The sequence below is a fragment of the Macrotis lagotis genome, chromosome X (assembly GCF_037893015.1).
Source record: "Macrotis lagotis isolate mMagLag1 chromosome X, bilby.v1.9.chrom.fasta, whole genome shotgun sequence".
Taxonomy (NCBI): Eukaryota; Metazoa; Chordata; class Mammalia; order Peramelemorphia; family Peramelidae; genus Macrotis; species Macrotis lagotis.
The window spans coordinates 278433586-278447144 of NC_133666.1; the positions used below are offsets into that span (position 1 = coordinate 278433586).

A 13559-nucleotide genomic window follows, 5' to 3' on the forward strand; every position below is an offset into this window, starting at 1 on the left:
TATAAGAAAAAAAAGTGAAACAATTCCTACCCTCAAGGTGCTTACATTCTATTGGGGGAAAATAGAGACAGGCAGACAGATAGAAAGACAGACAGATAGATAGATACCTGTATATACAAAATATAAAATCTATACAAGGAATTCATTTATGGTTTTTAGCTTTTCAATACTATGAAGCCTGTCAGCTTCACATTTCAGAATCATTGCCAATACAAGGGCTGAAATATTCCAATGTGATTAGCTTATCAGATTTTGGTAATGCAGCACTATTTGTCCAATTCCCTTTAAAATCTTTCCTTCCATCAGTACATGTTTTGGTCATGTGGTGAAATGAAACCACAAAATATCTATGGCTCATCATCTAGTTTCTGAAGAAAAAGAATTTCATATCAGTGCATGTTTTCAGAGTAAAGGAGTTTTTTAATTTGGGGCGTTATAGAATCAAAAAGAAGGACTCAAATTTTATGTATCACTCACAGTCATACCATCATAGATCTAGAGATGGAAGAAATTTTGGAGATCCTCTAGTAAAATGGTCTTTTATTACCAAGTATTATTTATATCCTTTCTGCTATTTCCAAGAAAAATGTGTTAGGACACAACAGTTTCAATGGCTCCCTGGTGATTATATGTTCCAAGTAAGTAAGCAGTATGAGTTTCCCACAAACAAAATAAATAACAGACTTTACCCTTCAAAGTGGCATCTATTTCTAAATGATAGTTTGGGTATTTTACTTCTCTCTTGACCTAGAAATCCAAAGTCATCTTAGGATACCTGTATGGCCATAGATAGAAAGAAAATAACTACTTCCAAGCATCACATGGGAGATCATTTACAATTCAGTATAGCATTCTATTGCAGAGTTCCAACATTAGTGATTGTTTCAATAGTAAGGTGCCTTCTGGGGAAACAAGCAAAATGGAATCCATCACAGGTGCTTCATTGATTTTTTATTTCTCTCATATCTTGCTGTTTTTTCTGCCTTGCAGTGGTGTCTACTGATGAGTCATCCAAAGACAACTGAAGCAAAAGAAAAAAAAAAGGTTCTTTGAACATAAATAAGGTACACTCTGAAGGAAGTTACAAAATTAAGATTCTGTATTTCCATCTTATTAGGACTTATCTCCCTTTCCAAACAGATTCACTACAACTTTGGTCTTTTTTGGTCAAATATCTTCATTATGTTAGTTTCCCTGTGACACACTGCATGCTAAATTTAAAGTGGTTAATGTTGTATCCATATCTGGCAGATAGTATCCAGCTTGACACTGGTCAAAAAATAAGTCAGGAGATTATTGTTCAGGCCCACTTGAAATGATCTTTGTGATGACAATTCATTTCAAAGACAAGAATTTCAAATTTTATAAAAGATAATAAAGCACCTGTAGTAAATTATCTATTTTCGTAGTTGTTCATTTATTTCAGTCATGTCTGACTCTTCATTACTCCATTTGAGGTTTTCTTGGAAAAGACAGGGGAGTGTTTGCCATATCTTTGACCAATTCATTTTACAAATGAGGAAACAGGAACACAGGCTTAAGTGACTTACCCAGAGTCACTCAGCCAGTGTATAAGACCATATTTGAACTCAGGAAGATAGTCTTCCTGACTCCAGTTTGGACACTCTATCCACTGAGTCACCTAGCTGTCCAAACCATCCATGTATATAAAAAATTAAGAATATGTCTTTATTTTTCTATACTACTGACTCATCTTCACAGGACTTTGTTAACATTCCAAAGAGATCTCTTCATCCTGGAAGTTCACTGCACCCATGGTGTACTTCTCACATCAGAAATACCCTGTCCACTCCATAGACCTCTACTTCTAGTTGGTGGGTTCCTCTCAGACTTTAAAAGAAGAAACTCAGGCCAACCATGTCTTGACTGTTGTGCAGGCTGCACTGCTGACATACCTCTATAGAACTTTCTATTGCAGTCTCTCTCTTCACCTTACAGCAAGTTTAGAGCTTCCATTTACATCATTACCCCAACCTTTAGTATTAAATCTCCCAAAGGAAGGAATTATTTTTCTTTCTGCTTATATATGTTCTTCTAGCACTTACATTAGTACCTGATGCAAAAGACTTAATAAATGTTTATTGACTAACTTTTAAAAATAACCATCAGAATCTTACTCTACACGAACTGAACTGCCTCACTACTGCCAAGTTCAAATTCTAATCATGTGACTTCAAAATGTGCAACCTTCAGACTTTGCTTAGTCCTAAAACTGGTCCTATATTGTTTTCCAGCAAGTTAGCTTTTTTCTACAACCATTACTTGCTAATGCTATCCTAAACAAAATTTAAAATGCTTAGTAAAATGCAAGATTTTTGTTGTTCTCCCCAAGAAAGATGGCTCTGTTACTAATAAATTTATTAACTTAGACTAGTAATATCCATGTTTTGAGAAAATTCAAAACCCAATTCCATCTGTGGGTTCTATTTTTTACACATTTGTCAATGAATTGTTCCATTATATCTAAAGACAAATCTCTGATAATTATAGTTTCAAACTGCCTAAATAAAAATGTATCTTTAAAGGAAGTTTAATGATTAGAGTCCAAGTAGTCTTCCCTAACCCTAATCTCAGAAACTTTGGAATGATTATTTTCAACATATTTCCATAAAATATACTGGGTTTTTAATGCTAACACATACTTGTTAATGATGGCTTCACATTTTCAAAAAGCTATAGAAAACTCCAATTCTTCTATAGTGTCTTCAGTTTATTTTATTAGTCCATAACTAGAATTAAACTATAGCTATGTATTTCTATGCTCATTACTATACAATCTCCATTTTGCTCAAATTTTAATTAGAATTGTAGTGAGAAAAGCAATAAAAAATTGTAAGAACATAAACACACAATACATGCAGCAACAATCTTTAGTAAAGCATACCCATAAATGTAAATAATATGGACAATAGCAATATAATAGATAAAATGTACGTGCAATTGGACAACAATAGATCAATAACAGACTGCAAACAATAGCTCTAAGGAGCAAAATTTAACAACCAACAATACAACTAGAGATAATCACACAGAGTTATAGAAACCTGCTGTTGTCCTTCATTCTCAGAGAGGACCAAAATGACATCTTTGTTGGAGTCAAAGTACAGTGCGTTTGATTGTGCCTGATCAGACCAAAAAGAGCTTGAAAACCTCTCCCACAAGTCAGGCACAAATAGTTCATATGAACATTTGGAGTGGAGACATATCTAAGCTTTCACATCTTATATATTTCATGCATTTGATCTCCTATAGGAAACAATCACTGAGTTAGCCAGAAGAAAGGGAATGCTAAAGGGAGGAAATAGATTAAATGCTAAATTAGAAAGCAAATTATTCCAGTGAATAAAAAAAATCAAAATTTTAAAGTATTGTTCAGTATAATTTTTTAAAATTTTGACCAAAGTTGAAATATCAAAGAACCAAATCTCAAATGAAGTATTGCCCCACCCACCCACCTAAAGACAGATTGAGTATTATGGTGACAGTGTACAATATAAAGGGTTGGAATGGTTTTCCACAGTGTCCCATAGGGCTCCTCTGTGCAAGACACCAAATGGTACTTGAGGTATCAGCAGCAGTAGTTCTCTCAAAGTGCTCTTGTACAGATGACCTCACAATGACTTTTTCATGATTTCTAGGTCTTGCTTTCCAACTTAGGAGCATGATATAATTTCTTTACAAAACCTCATAAATTTCTCTGGCTCATACCTCCACCATTTGGAACCCAATCTTGCTTTCCTCTCAGTATAGTCCCCAAAGAAATCATTTACTTGGCACATTCACTAAATAGAATTTATTAACAGGAAATTGAAAATAAAATGTAATAATATTAACATTATAGGGGTTTAGCCACTGCTGCCCCTTCTGGCAGAGTTTGTATTCCTTCCACCCCCTTTTCTCCACCTTGTCCATCACTTTCACCTAAGGAACAGGCACAATTTTTGTAGGGAAATACTAGTAAATGTTCTCTATACCAGGGACTCTGAGGAAAGACTGGATTTCCTTACTTGAACAAGCTCATCCTCATTGTTGAATTGCTGGTCACCAACTTCATTCTTTGATGCCTATAGGATTATTCAAAGTGAAAATGTTGAGAAGGCGTCAACCATCTATACCAACTACTAATCAACTCCTACATACTGGTTAGGCAAGCCAGTCTAGCTAAACAAGCAAGGAACCCTAAGACAGATAGATAAGCCAGAAAAATCAAACTACCATGACCTTGACCTTCATCTTCGCTCAAATTATAATGGAAACAGCCTAGGACCATGAACCCAAGAGCCTTAGGAATAGTAATGGTTCTAGATCAAAGTCCAAAGTCAAATAGTAAATCACCAAACTGGACTTTAACAAAGATCTGCTAATTCTGGTGTTTTTTCAATGTTCCATGGTGTTGCTCATAACCTACATTTATATTGTGACTTCTGATTTGCAATGTGTTACGCACACATTTTATTTCACATAATAAACTCTGAAGTAGATGGTACAAGTATTATTATTCCCATTTAATAAACTTAGAATATATTCCAGTGGCTATTGTTTATCAATTTCCAAAATAGTGACCATACTTCCTCACTGAGTACTGTACCTGGTTCACAGTCTTTCAACCACAACTCCTGCCTTCGCACTTTGGGAACTTGAACATACATATTGATGTTCCCTCAATCACCCTAATATCTGGTTTCCTCAGTCCAGACAGTTCCCATGACCTACTCCTCAACTGTACTTCAGTTACATAAAGAAATGTTCATACACTTGATCTTGCCATTGCACTTTCATATTTATGAACTCTAAAATTCTTTTATCTGATCATAATCTCTTACCATTCGTTATTTCTCTTTACCTTATGATCCCTACCATTGTTTGCTGTCCATAACTTCACACTTGCTTCTTTCTCCAACTATCAATCTCTACAATGGCTATACTCTCTTTCATTCCCTACCTCAGCTCCTTGGTAAATCAACTACTTGGTGCACACAAAACTATTGCTATCCTCAAATCCTTGACTCTATGCCATCTTGTTCCCAACCTTGGACTCCTATTCATGTGTTGCTGAATAAAGTTTGAGAAAAATCACAAAATGGTGACTGATTGATTGCAGTGAAAACTTATGTTAAGTAATTATCAACTTAAACTCTCTCTCTCTCTCTTTCCATATATGTATAGAAATGTACATATATAGTTTGTGCATATATGTCTAGTTTGTATATAACTGTTTGTATATTGTCTCACTGACACCACCCCCTTCCTCAGATTAAGTTCCTTGAAAGCAGGAACTGATTTTTACCTTCTGTATGCTCAGTGCTTTAGCACAGTGCCTGTCACAGAGTAGGCCCTTAATAAATGCTATTTTACTGACTAATCTCAATTGGACTCTTACTGAAATAGGGCAATACTTTTACATCTATCTAACCAAGATACCATCCTACTCATCACTAAACATTTTCAACCCTCCTCCATCCTCCCATAACACTCCTTGCCCCAATCCTCTCTGCTCAGGACTTTGCTTCATACTTCACTGAAAAAAACTGAGACCATTTGCCAAGAGTTCCTTTTTTCTCTTCTTCCTCTTCTCTCATTACTACATCTCCTTTCTATCTCCCTGTCCACTTTTCTCTTGAATAAATAAGTGAAGAGTCCTTCTTTGCCAAGGCAAAAACTTTGAAGTGTATCTTTGATCTCATCCCGTTGCATCTTCTGCAGCAAATTGCCCCCACTATCATCCTATCATCCTCTCTCCCACTCTCTCTCTCTCTCTCTCTCTCTCTCTCTCTCTCTCTCTCTCTCTCTCTCATTCTCTCTCTCTCTCTCTCTCTCTCTCTCTCTCTCACTCTCTCTCTCTCTCTCTCTCTCCCCCCCTCTCTCACTCTCTCTCTCTCTCTCCCCTCTCTCTCTCTCTCTCTCTCTCTCTCTCTCTCTCTCTCTCTCCCCCTGATGCTTCAAAGCATGCTATATTCCCCAATCTTAAAAAATAACTACATCTACTGTCTATCTTCTAATATTCCTTTCTTGTACAATAACCCCTTGAGAAAACCATCCACACTAGATGCTTCTATGTGCTCCTTTTTTCATTCTTATCTTTTCTTGATATGGCTTCTAATATCATTTGAAAAAAAAATCTCACTTGTTCCCACTACCTTTACTACTTTTGTCTAATATTCCTTTCTTCTAAAATCAACCTCTTGAAAAAATCATCCACATTAGGTTCTTCCACATTCTCTCCACTTCTCATCCTTCCTCGATCTGACTTCTGATCTTATCTTCCAACTGAAATTCTTCAGAGTTACCAATAATCTTTTCTTTTTGCAAGGCAATGGGGTTAAGTGGCTTGCCCAAGCCCACACAGCTAGGTAATTATTAAGTGTCTGAGGCCGGATTTGAACCCAGGTACTCCTGACTCCAGGTACTCTATCTACTGTGCCACCTAGCCACCCCACAATAATCTTTTAATTATCAGATCTAATGATGTTTTCTCAGTCCATATCCTCTTAACAACTCTTAAGATCCTGTCTTTTTGGATCTTATCTCCTCTTAGCTTTCAGGATACCACTCTATCCTGGTTCTTCTCCAACCTTTTTACTGGCTACTTCCAAGCCTGCATGGAGGTGTTCTTCATTTCCATCTTTTAACTTTCCAGGCTTCCTTTAATACTCAGTTCAACTCCAGGCTTCTTTACTAACTCTACCTCTTCCCACCCCTGCTTCTACTAATGCATTCCTTTTGAGATTGAAGGTACATAGTTGTTTGTGTGTTGTTTCATCAATTATAATGCGAACTCCTTGATGACAGTAGCTATTTTTACCATTTCCTATATCTATAGGATCATATTTGCTTTTTGACTAACAGCCAGACTGATTAAAAAGATCAACAGAGATTGAAACAAAGAATCTATAAGCTTGGAAAGAGTATTTACCACTATATTATAATATATCCTTCATAGAATATAAGTGAAATAGGGGCGGCTAGGTGACATAGTGGATAAAGCACCGGCCTTGGAGTCAGTAGTACCTGGGTTCAAATCCGGCCTCAGACACTTAATAATTACCTAGCTGTGTGGCCTTGGGCAAGCCACTTAACCCCATTTGCCTTGCAAAAACCTAAAAAAAAAAGAATATAAGTGAAATAGTCACTACATAGAATTAGTGAGGTCATGCAGGGCTCCTGTGCAACCTATATAATACATGTTCTTTTTCACCTGTTGAAATGCATCTCTTCCTTCCAAGGTCCTCCCAGTTGAAATTTTATCATAATATTTTGGATCTCCTTTTTTGCACTTACCACATTCTACCCAATCTCATATTTATTTTGTATATATCTTATCAATTGAGAATTTGAGAGTAGGGATTGTTAATTTTGTATTTACCACCATATACTTATTTCTTAACATAAATTTGTTGCCCCAATTCTTCTTGATGAACCCTGAACTAGATTAAAATGTAATTGGGAAGTAATTAATGAAATAAATTTAGAAATGCAATATCTTTTTTTTTAAACTGTTACATTTAAAAACTAAATCAATATGTAGTCTATAGGTATTCTTTTTTTTTAGGGTTTTTTTTTTTGCAAGGCAAATGGGGTTAAACTGGCTTGCCCAAGCCCACACAGCTAGGTAATTATTAAGTGTCTGAGGCCAGATTTGAACTCAGGTACTCCTGACTCCAAGGCCGGTGATCTATCCACTGCGCCACCTAGCTGCCCCTATGTATTCTTATATATACATAAATATCCGAAGATTATTATTTGCTCTTTGGTATATCCCATTCTGAAGTCTTACACTGATGCCTCATTGTGCTGTGGAAGTGACTGTGTTCTTGAAGGCTATTTCAGTATAGTAATCTCTGATGGGTTTTATCTTGATGAAAAGCCTTCAGAAGATTACTAAATTGAAAATATTGAGTACCTCTCCATGGTGCTAGCCACAGATTGATCCTGCTTTCCAAGGACTCCAAAGGTAGGAAGGGAAAAAGTAATGAAGGAGGGCTCTAAAATCTAAACAGAGGGTTTTACATTTGATTCTGGACATCATAGAAAGCCACTGGAGTTTGTTGGATAGGAGGATGACATGGTCAGTCTTGTGCTCTGGGAAGATCAGTTTGACAACTGAATAGAGGATGAATTAGAACAAGGAGATTTTTGAATTAGAGAGATCAACCAATCCATATAGGAGAAGAAGTTTAGGCATGATTAATGAGATTTTGCACTTGGGTAATGCCAGTTTCAGAGAAGACAATGAGAGAATGTATACATCAGATATTTCAAAGGTAATATCTACAGGAATTCAGAACAGATTGATTTTAGGGAGTAAGAAAGTGAAAATTCAAGGAAGATACCTATTTTGTGAGCTAGAAGGGAGGCAGTGCTTTCAGTAAAATAAGTTAGGAAGAGGGGAGGTTTTGATAAGGGGAGAAACGAGTTCATGCCATATGCTTTCAGATGTTAATAGTACATCTAGTTCAAGATATCTAATAGGCAGGTTGAGTTGCAAATCTAGAGTTCAATAGAGAGGTTAGAATTGGCTTTGTAATTTGAGAATCATTAGCATAGAGATTATAACTGAATACATAGGAACTGATGAAATCACCATGTGAAATGTCTATAAAGAAGACCCAGGACAAAACCTAGAGAGGCATGCATCATTATTTGGAATGATAGGTATCAATATTCAACAAAGGAGACTGAGAAAGGGCAGTTGGGCAAGTAGAAGGAATATCAGGAGGCAATAGTGTCAGGAAAACTTAGAGATAAGAGGGAGAAAATCAAGAAGAGAAAGATGATTAGTGTCTAAGGCTGACCTATTTAGAAATCCAGAAGGATGAGGGTTGAGAAAAATCCATTAGATTGGACAATTAAGAAATTATTAGCAACACTGGAGAGAATAAATTTGTTTGGATTATGAGATCAGAAGCCAGAGTAAAAAAAAAAATTTAAAAAGAGAGTGGGAAGAGAGTTGTAGACAGTTTTCCCATGGAGTTAAGTCACAAAAGGAAGGAAAGATAGGGTATGAGAATAGATGGATATTGAAGGTTTTCTGAGGAATGGGGATATATGTGTATATATATATATATATATATGTATGTATAGTTCTAGGTGATAAGGAAGTAGGCAATAGAAAGGGAAATATTGATGAGATGACAGAAAAGGCAAAGTACTAGAGAAGATGGAATGGAATGGGTTTATTTGTACAGATAAAGGGGTTAAAGTTGGCAAGTAGTTCTACCTCCTAATGTGACCAGTAAAAAAAGATATAGTCAGGGAAGACATCTGAATAAGTGAGATGAGGAAAAGAGGAGGAATGTCTGTAATACTCCCAGTGTCCATAGGCCTCTTTATTTATATCTCCTTGTTGACCTAGGAAAAAATGAAAAAAAATGAGCCATGTTTTTGGTTGGATTTCCCCATTTGCTGCTCTTTCTGGTTTATCATTGAGATCTTTGTGGAATAGCTATAGATGAAAATTCAGTTGTATTACCCTTATTTCACCATCTTCTCTTATCCAGAGAATTTTCTTTCATTAAAAAAATAAAGACATTTAGTCTTCTCTGATCCTGAAATATCTCTGCCCTTGTATCTGATCTTTTAAAGGTCACAGACAGTGACTTAGCAATCACATCTGCCAGTTTTTTGATGCCCAGGTCTATTCATCTGACCTGTGTGACTTTTTATCTATGTCTCTTCCTTAGTATCAACTTCCTATGAGCTATTTTTGTGCTTTCCTTTCCAGTCCAGGATTATTTTTCCTTGCTGAAAAAAACAGAAGCAAAATAAGAGTTAAACAATTATCCCCATGCAGTCCATCCCAGGTGGCAGTCTTACTCCTTATTCAATCTTTTCTTCCCCAATATAACTTTTAACAATTCTTTTTGCTATTAGAATAGATGTAAATGTGAAAGCAAGTTTTTCTTAGCTGGGAGTCAACTTCACACATTCATATATATATATATATATATATATATATATAGTTTTTAAAAATTCCATTTTATTTTCAAATTTGCTTTCATATTTCCTTCCTACACTGAGAAAGCAAGAATGTAATAGTATTTTATAAAATATTGAGAAAATAAACTTTTTGTGTCAACTTGTATATATGTTATGTATTTATTAGACACAAAAAATATACATTTGAAAGACATGTGGATAAGTCTTTCATGTTGACACTTAAATGCTGATGAATCAATAAGTAGGTGCTATTAACAATATCTGTGGAAAAGGGCTTTTCCCACTCTAGACTTAATAATTATTTGAATTGTGACTTTGATTGCTGTTTATAGAAGCCATTAGTAACAATTCTGGCATTTTGACCAGCAAAGCAAAAAATGTATTTATTATGCACAGACTATAAGAAAATCATGGGACAGATAGGTGACACAGTGAATAAAGCACAGGACCTGAAGTCAGAAAGTCTCATATTTCTGAGTTCAATTCTGGACTTAGACATTTACTAGCTTTATGACTCTGGTCAAGTCATTTGATATATTTTGCCTCAGGTCCTCAATCTGTAAAAGCAGCTGGAGAAGGAAATGGCAAACTGCTACAGCATCTTTGACAAGAAAGTCCAAAATGGAGTCATGAAGAGGCAGACACAACTATAAAAATTGAAGACCAACGGCAAAATGTGAAAGCCTAAGTTAAAGTTTCTAGGTAATCTAAAAACACTCTCTCTCACTACTATCTGACCCACTCTTTTATTTCTTCTGTCACTGCTTGTGGCAAAACCTGAGAGGGATTAGCTAGGTTTGAGAGGCATTTTGTATTTCTCCTTGCTACATGTTTCCATGGTCAAGTAATAATGATGAGGTGGCCAGGCTACTGCTGACAATCCTTTTCATCTTGAACTAATCCTCAGAAAGTGGGATCAGTCTGTAGATGACACCATAGAGAAGTACTCAACTTCTCCAATCTGGGTACCTCCATCATGATAAAACTCATCAGAAAAAATTAGACTGGCATAACTTTCAAAATCCCAGAGTCATCACCACACCACAATAAGACATTAGTGTAAAACTGTTAAACAGGTGGTGTTATAAAGCAAATAATGACCTTTGAACACTAATGCATACATAAGGATACCTGAAGCTTGCATATTGATAGTTTAAAATATATTTTATTGCATTTTAAATTTATTTTGTTAATTATTTCCCAATTATACTTTAATCTGATTCAGGTCTCATTGGGAAGAGTTGGGACTGGAGGCAGCATATCTGTTGTTAAGGTATAAGAATATGAAAATAAGCACAAAAACAGCACAGCCTCTGCTCTCAAGAGTCCGCAAAGGATAAGAAACATATGAAATAAATATGACATTAGGTAGAATGTTGTAAATACAAAAGAGAGAACCAAAATGTTATAAAATTTTAGCTAGGAGAACCTGGTAAGATTTCATTTAAGTAATTTTATCTGAGTTATGTTTTGAAGGAAAGGAAGTAATTTAATATGTGTAAATATAAAAAGGATATATTATAGGCAGCATAGGTGCCCTGCATGACCTCAGTAATTCCATGGAAGGCCTAGTCCCTCTTATATTCTATGAAGGTTATGTAATAGAGGGGAGTCCTTGCACAGGGTACAAATGCTCTATTAAAAGCTAAAACTGTGAAGTACAGTTCAGTTACTAATTAGTGGTCTGGAGAAACAATCACAACAGTTCTCATTTTTACAAGACTAAGATTTTTAAAGCATCCTATTGAATCCCAGAAAAATCAATCAATAAAATATTTACTAAGCTCTGAAGGGGGGGGGGTGCAGCTAGATGGAGTAGTGGATAGAGTTCTGGCCCATGGATTTAGGAGAACCTGAGTTCAAATTTGGAATCAGATACTTACTAGCTGTATGACTTTGGGCAAGTCACTTAATACCAATTGCCTTAACAACAAAAAAAGAAAATTAAAAAAGTGTGGTGAACACTCTCTCCAAGTTTATAGGCTCCTACTTTCATTCCTCATTGTTGTTAGTAATTAATCAACCAGTTGGTCAAAAAAATTTGATGCATTTATGTGCTAGAAATCTCTCTCTCTATAATCTTGCTATTCCTCATACAAAAGTCTATATCTCATATCTGTTTTCCCTGGCTGTTCAACATGTGAGGAATTTTTACCCTTCTCACTAGCTTTTTCACATGGCTTACTTCAAATCTGAATTAAATTACTACCTTTTAAAAGAAGAAGATAGCTATGTCCAAGTATTCAAAGAACTAATGAAATTGGGGTTAGACTTCTTCTGCTGGGCCCTAGAGACAAGAACTAAGAGCAATAACTGGAATGGAGATATAATGGGAAGAACACTGAATCAAATTTCCCCTCAGATATTTCATAGCTATGTGGCATTGTACAAATCATGCTTTCTATTTGCCTTAGTTTTCTCATCTGCAAAATAACAGAGCTGGATTCAAAAGCTTCTAAAACCCATGACTTTAATTCTTTTGTCTTATGATCCTAGAAACTTGTAGAGGAGCTGAATGTAAAGGGAAATTGCCTAACAATTAGAGCTAAGTAGAGTCATTCCTAGGTCATGGCACCAGACTTTTGTCCCTAGGGATGACACTGGATAAATAGAGATTGCATCTCCATATCTAAACCATAAGTGTAAATATATATATATATATATATGTATATATTATGTGTATGTAATATATTTCATTTTATTATATGCAATATAATATAAATACATATTTAATACTTGCAAGATGCTTATACTTTAGAAATATAATCCCCCCCTTTTATCATACCAACAAAGCAGAGATTAAGATGACATTATTATCATTATTTTACAAATGAAAAACTGAGGCAAACAGAAGTTAAGTGGCTTGACTAGGATCTCACAGACAGTAAATGTGGAAGGCCAGCTTGTAGCTCATGAATTTCCTGAGTCCAGATATAGATACCTATCCACTCAAGACCTTTCCCTTGGACTAAATAAAAGACAGAGTACAATGAACCTACCCAAATTCCCTCTGTGTGCTCTGTCAGACTCTACCCCACAACCCAGGTAATATTCTGCACCACCCCCTTCCTCAACTATTTTCATCTCAAGTGGAAAATTTACATATTATCCTTCTGCTTATGGGTTAGTAGATAACCCATCCCTGAAATTCTTCAAGCAATTAGGCAAATGTGACATTTAGAGAGTATTTTTTTAAGCAGAATGATTTTCAATTTACCCACCAAAAATATTTTATAAACCCAGTGTTGTGAACCAAATTTTTTTCATCACAAGGCCATATCACAATTTTATGTGAAATGATTTTGAAAATATGTTGCATAAATGATAGCTATTGTTGTTGTTGTTGTTACTTCATATCAGGGTTAATTCACTAGCTAATTATTTATTCAACATAACAAATTTGCACGATCCATGCAGATAAATCTCATTGTTTTAATGTACTTCAGTCAAACTGATGTAGTTTTAATACAGGCTTTCTCCCTAACCATTTAAAATAAATGCCCTAATAGGGAGATTAGGATACATGTTATCTATACACAGATTTTTTAAAAACCATGCTGAGTTCTCTATTTCCTCTGCTATGTAAATGTATTTGATCATTC

The 13559-nt window shown here is 35.4% G+C and overlaps 1 long non-coding RNA gene across 1 annotated transcript in view; it reads right to left on the reverse strand.

The window, feature by feature from the left end:
* Positions 1 to 832: 832 nt before the first annotated feature.
* The window catches only part of LOC141500429 (uncharacterized), a 41507-nt gene continuing 28780 nt past the window's right edge, over positions 833 to 13559 (reverse strand). The window contains exons 2-3 of the long non-coding RNA XR_012471924.1: positions 4029 to 4085; positions 833 to 1021 (exon numbers count right to left, since the gene is read on the reverse strand). This is a non-coding gene — a long non-coding RNA (uncharacterized LOC141500429). The remainder of the gene's footprint in view (positions 1022 to 4028; positions 4086 to 13559) is intronic.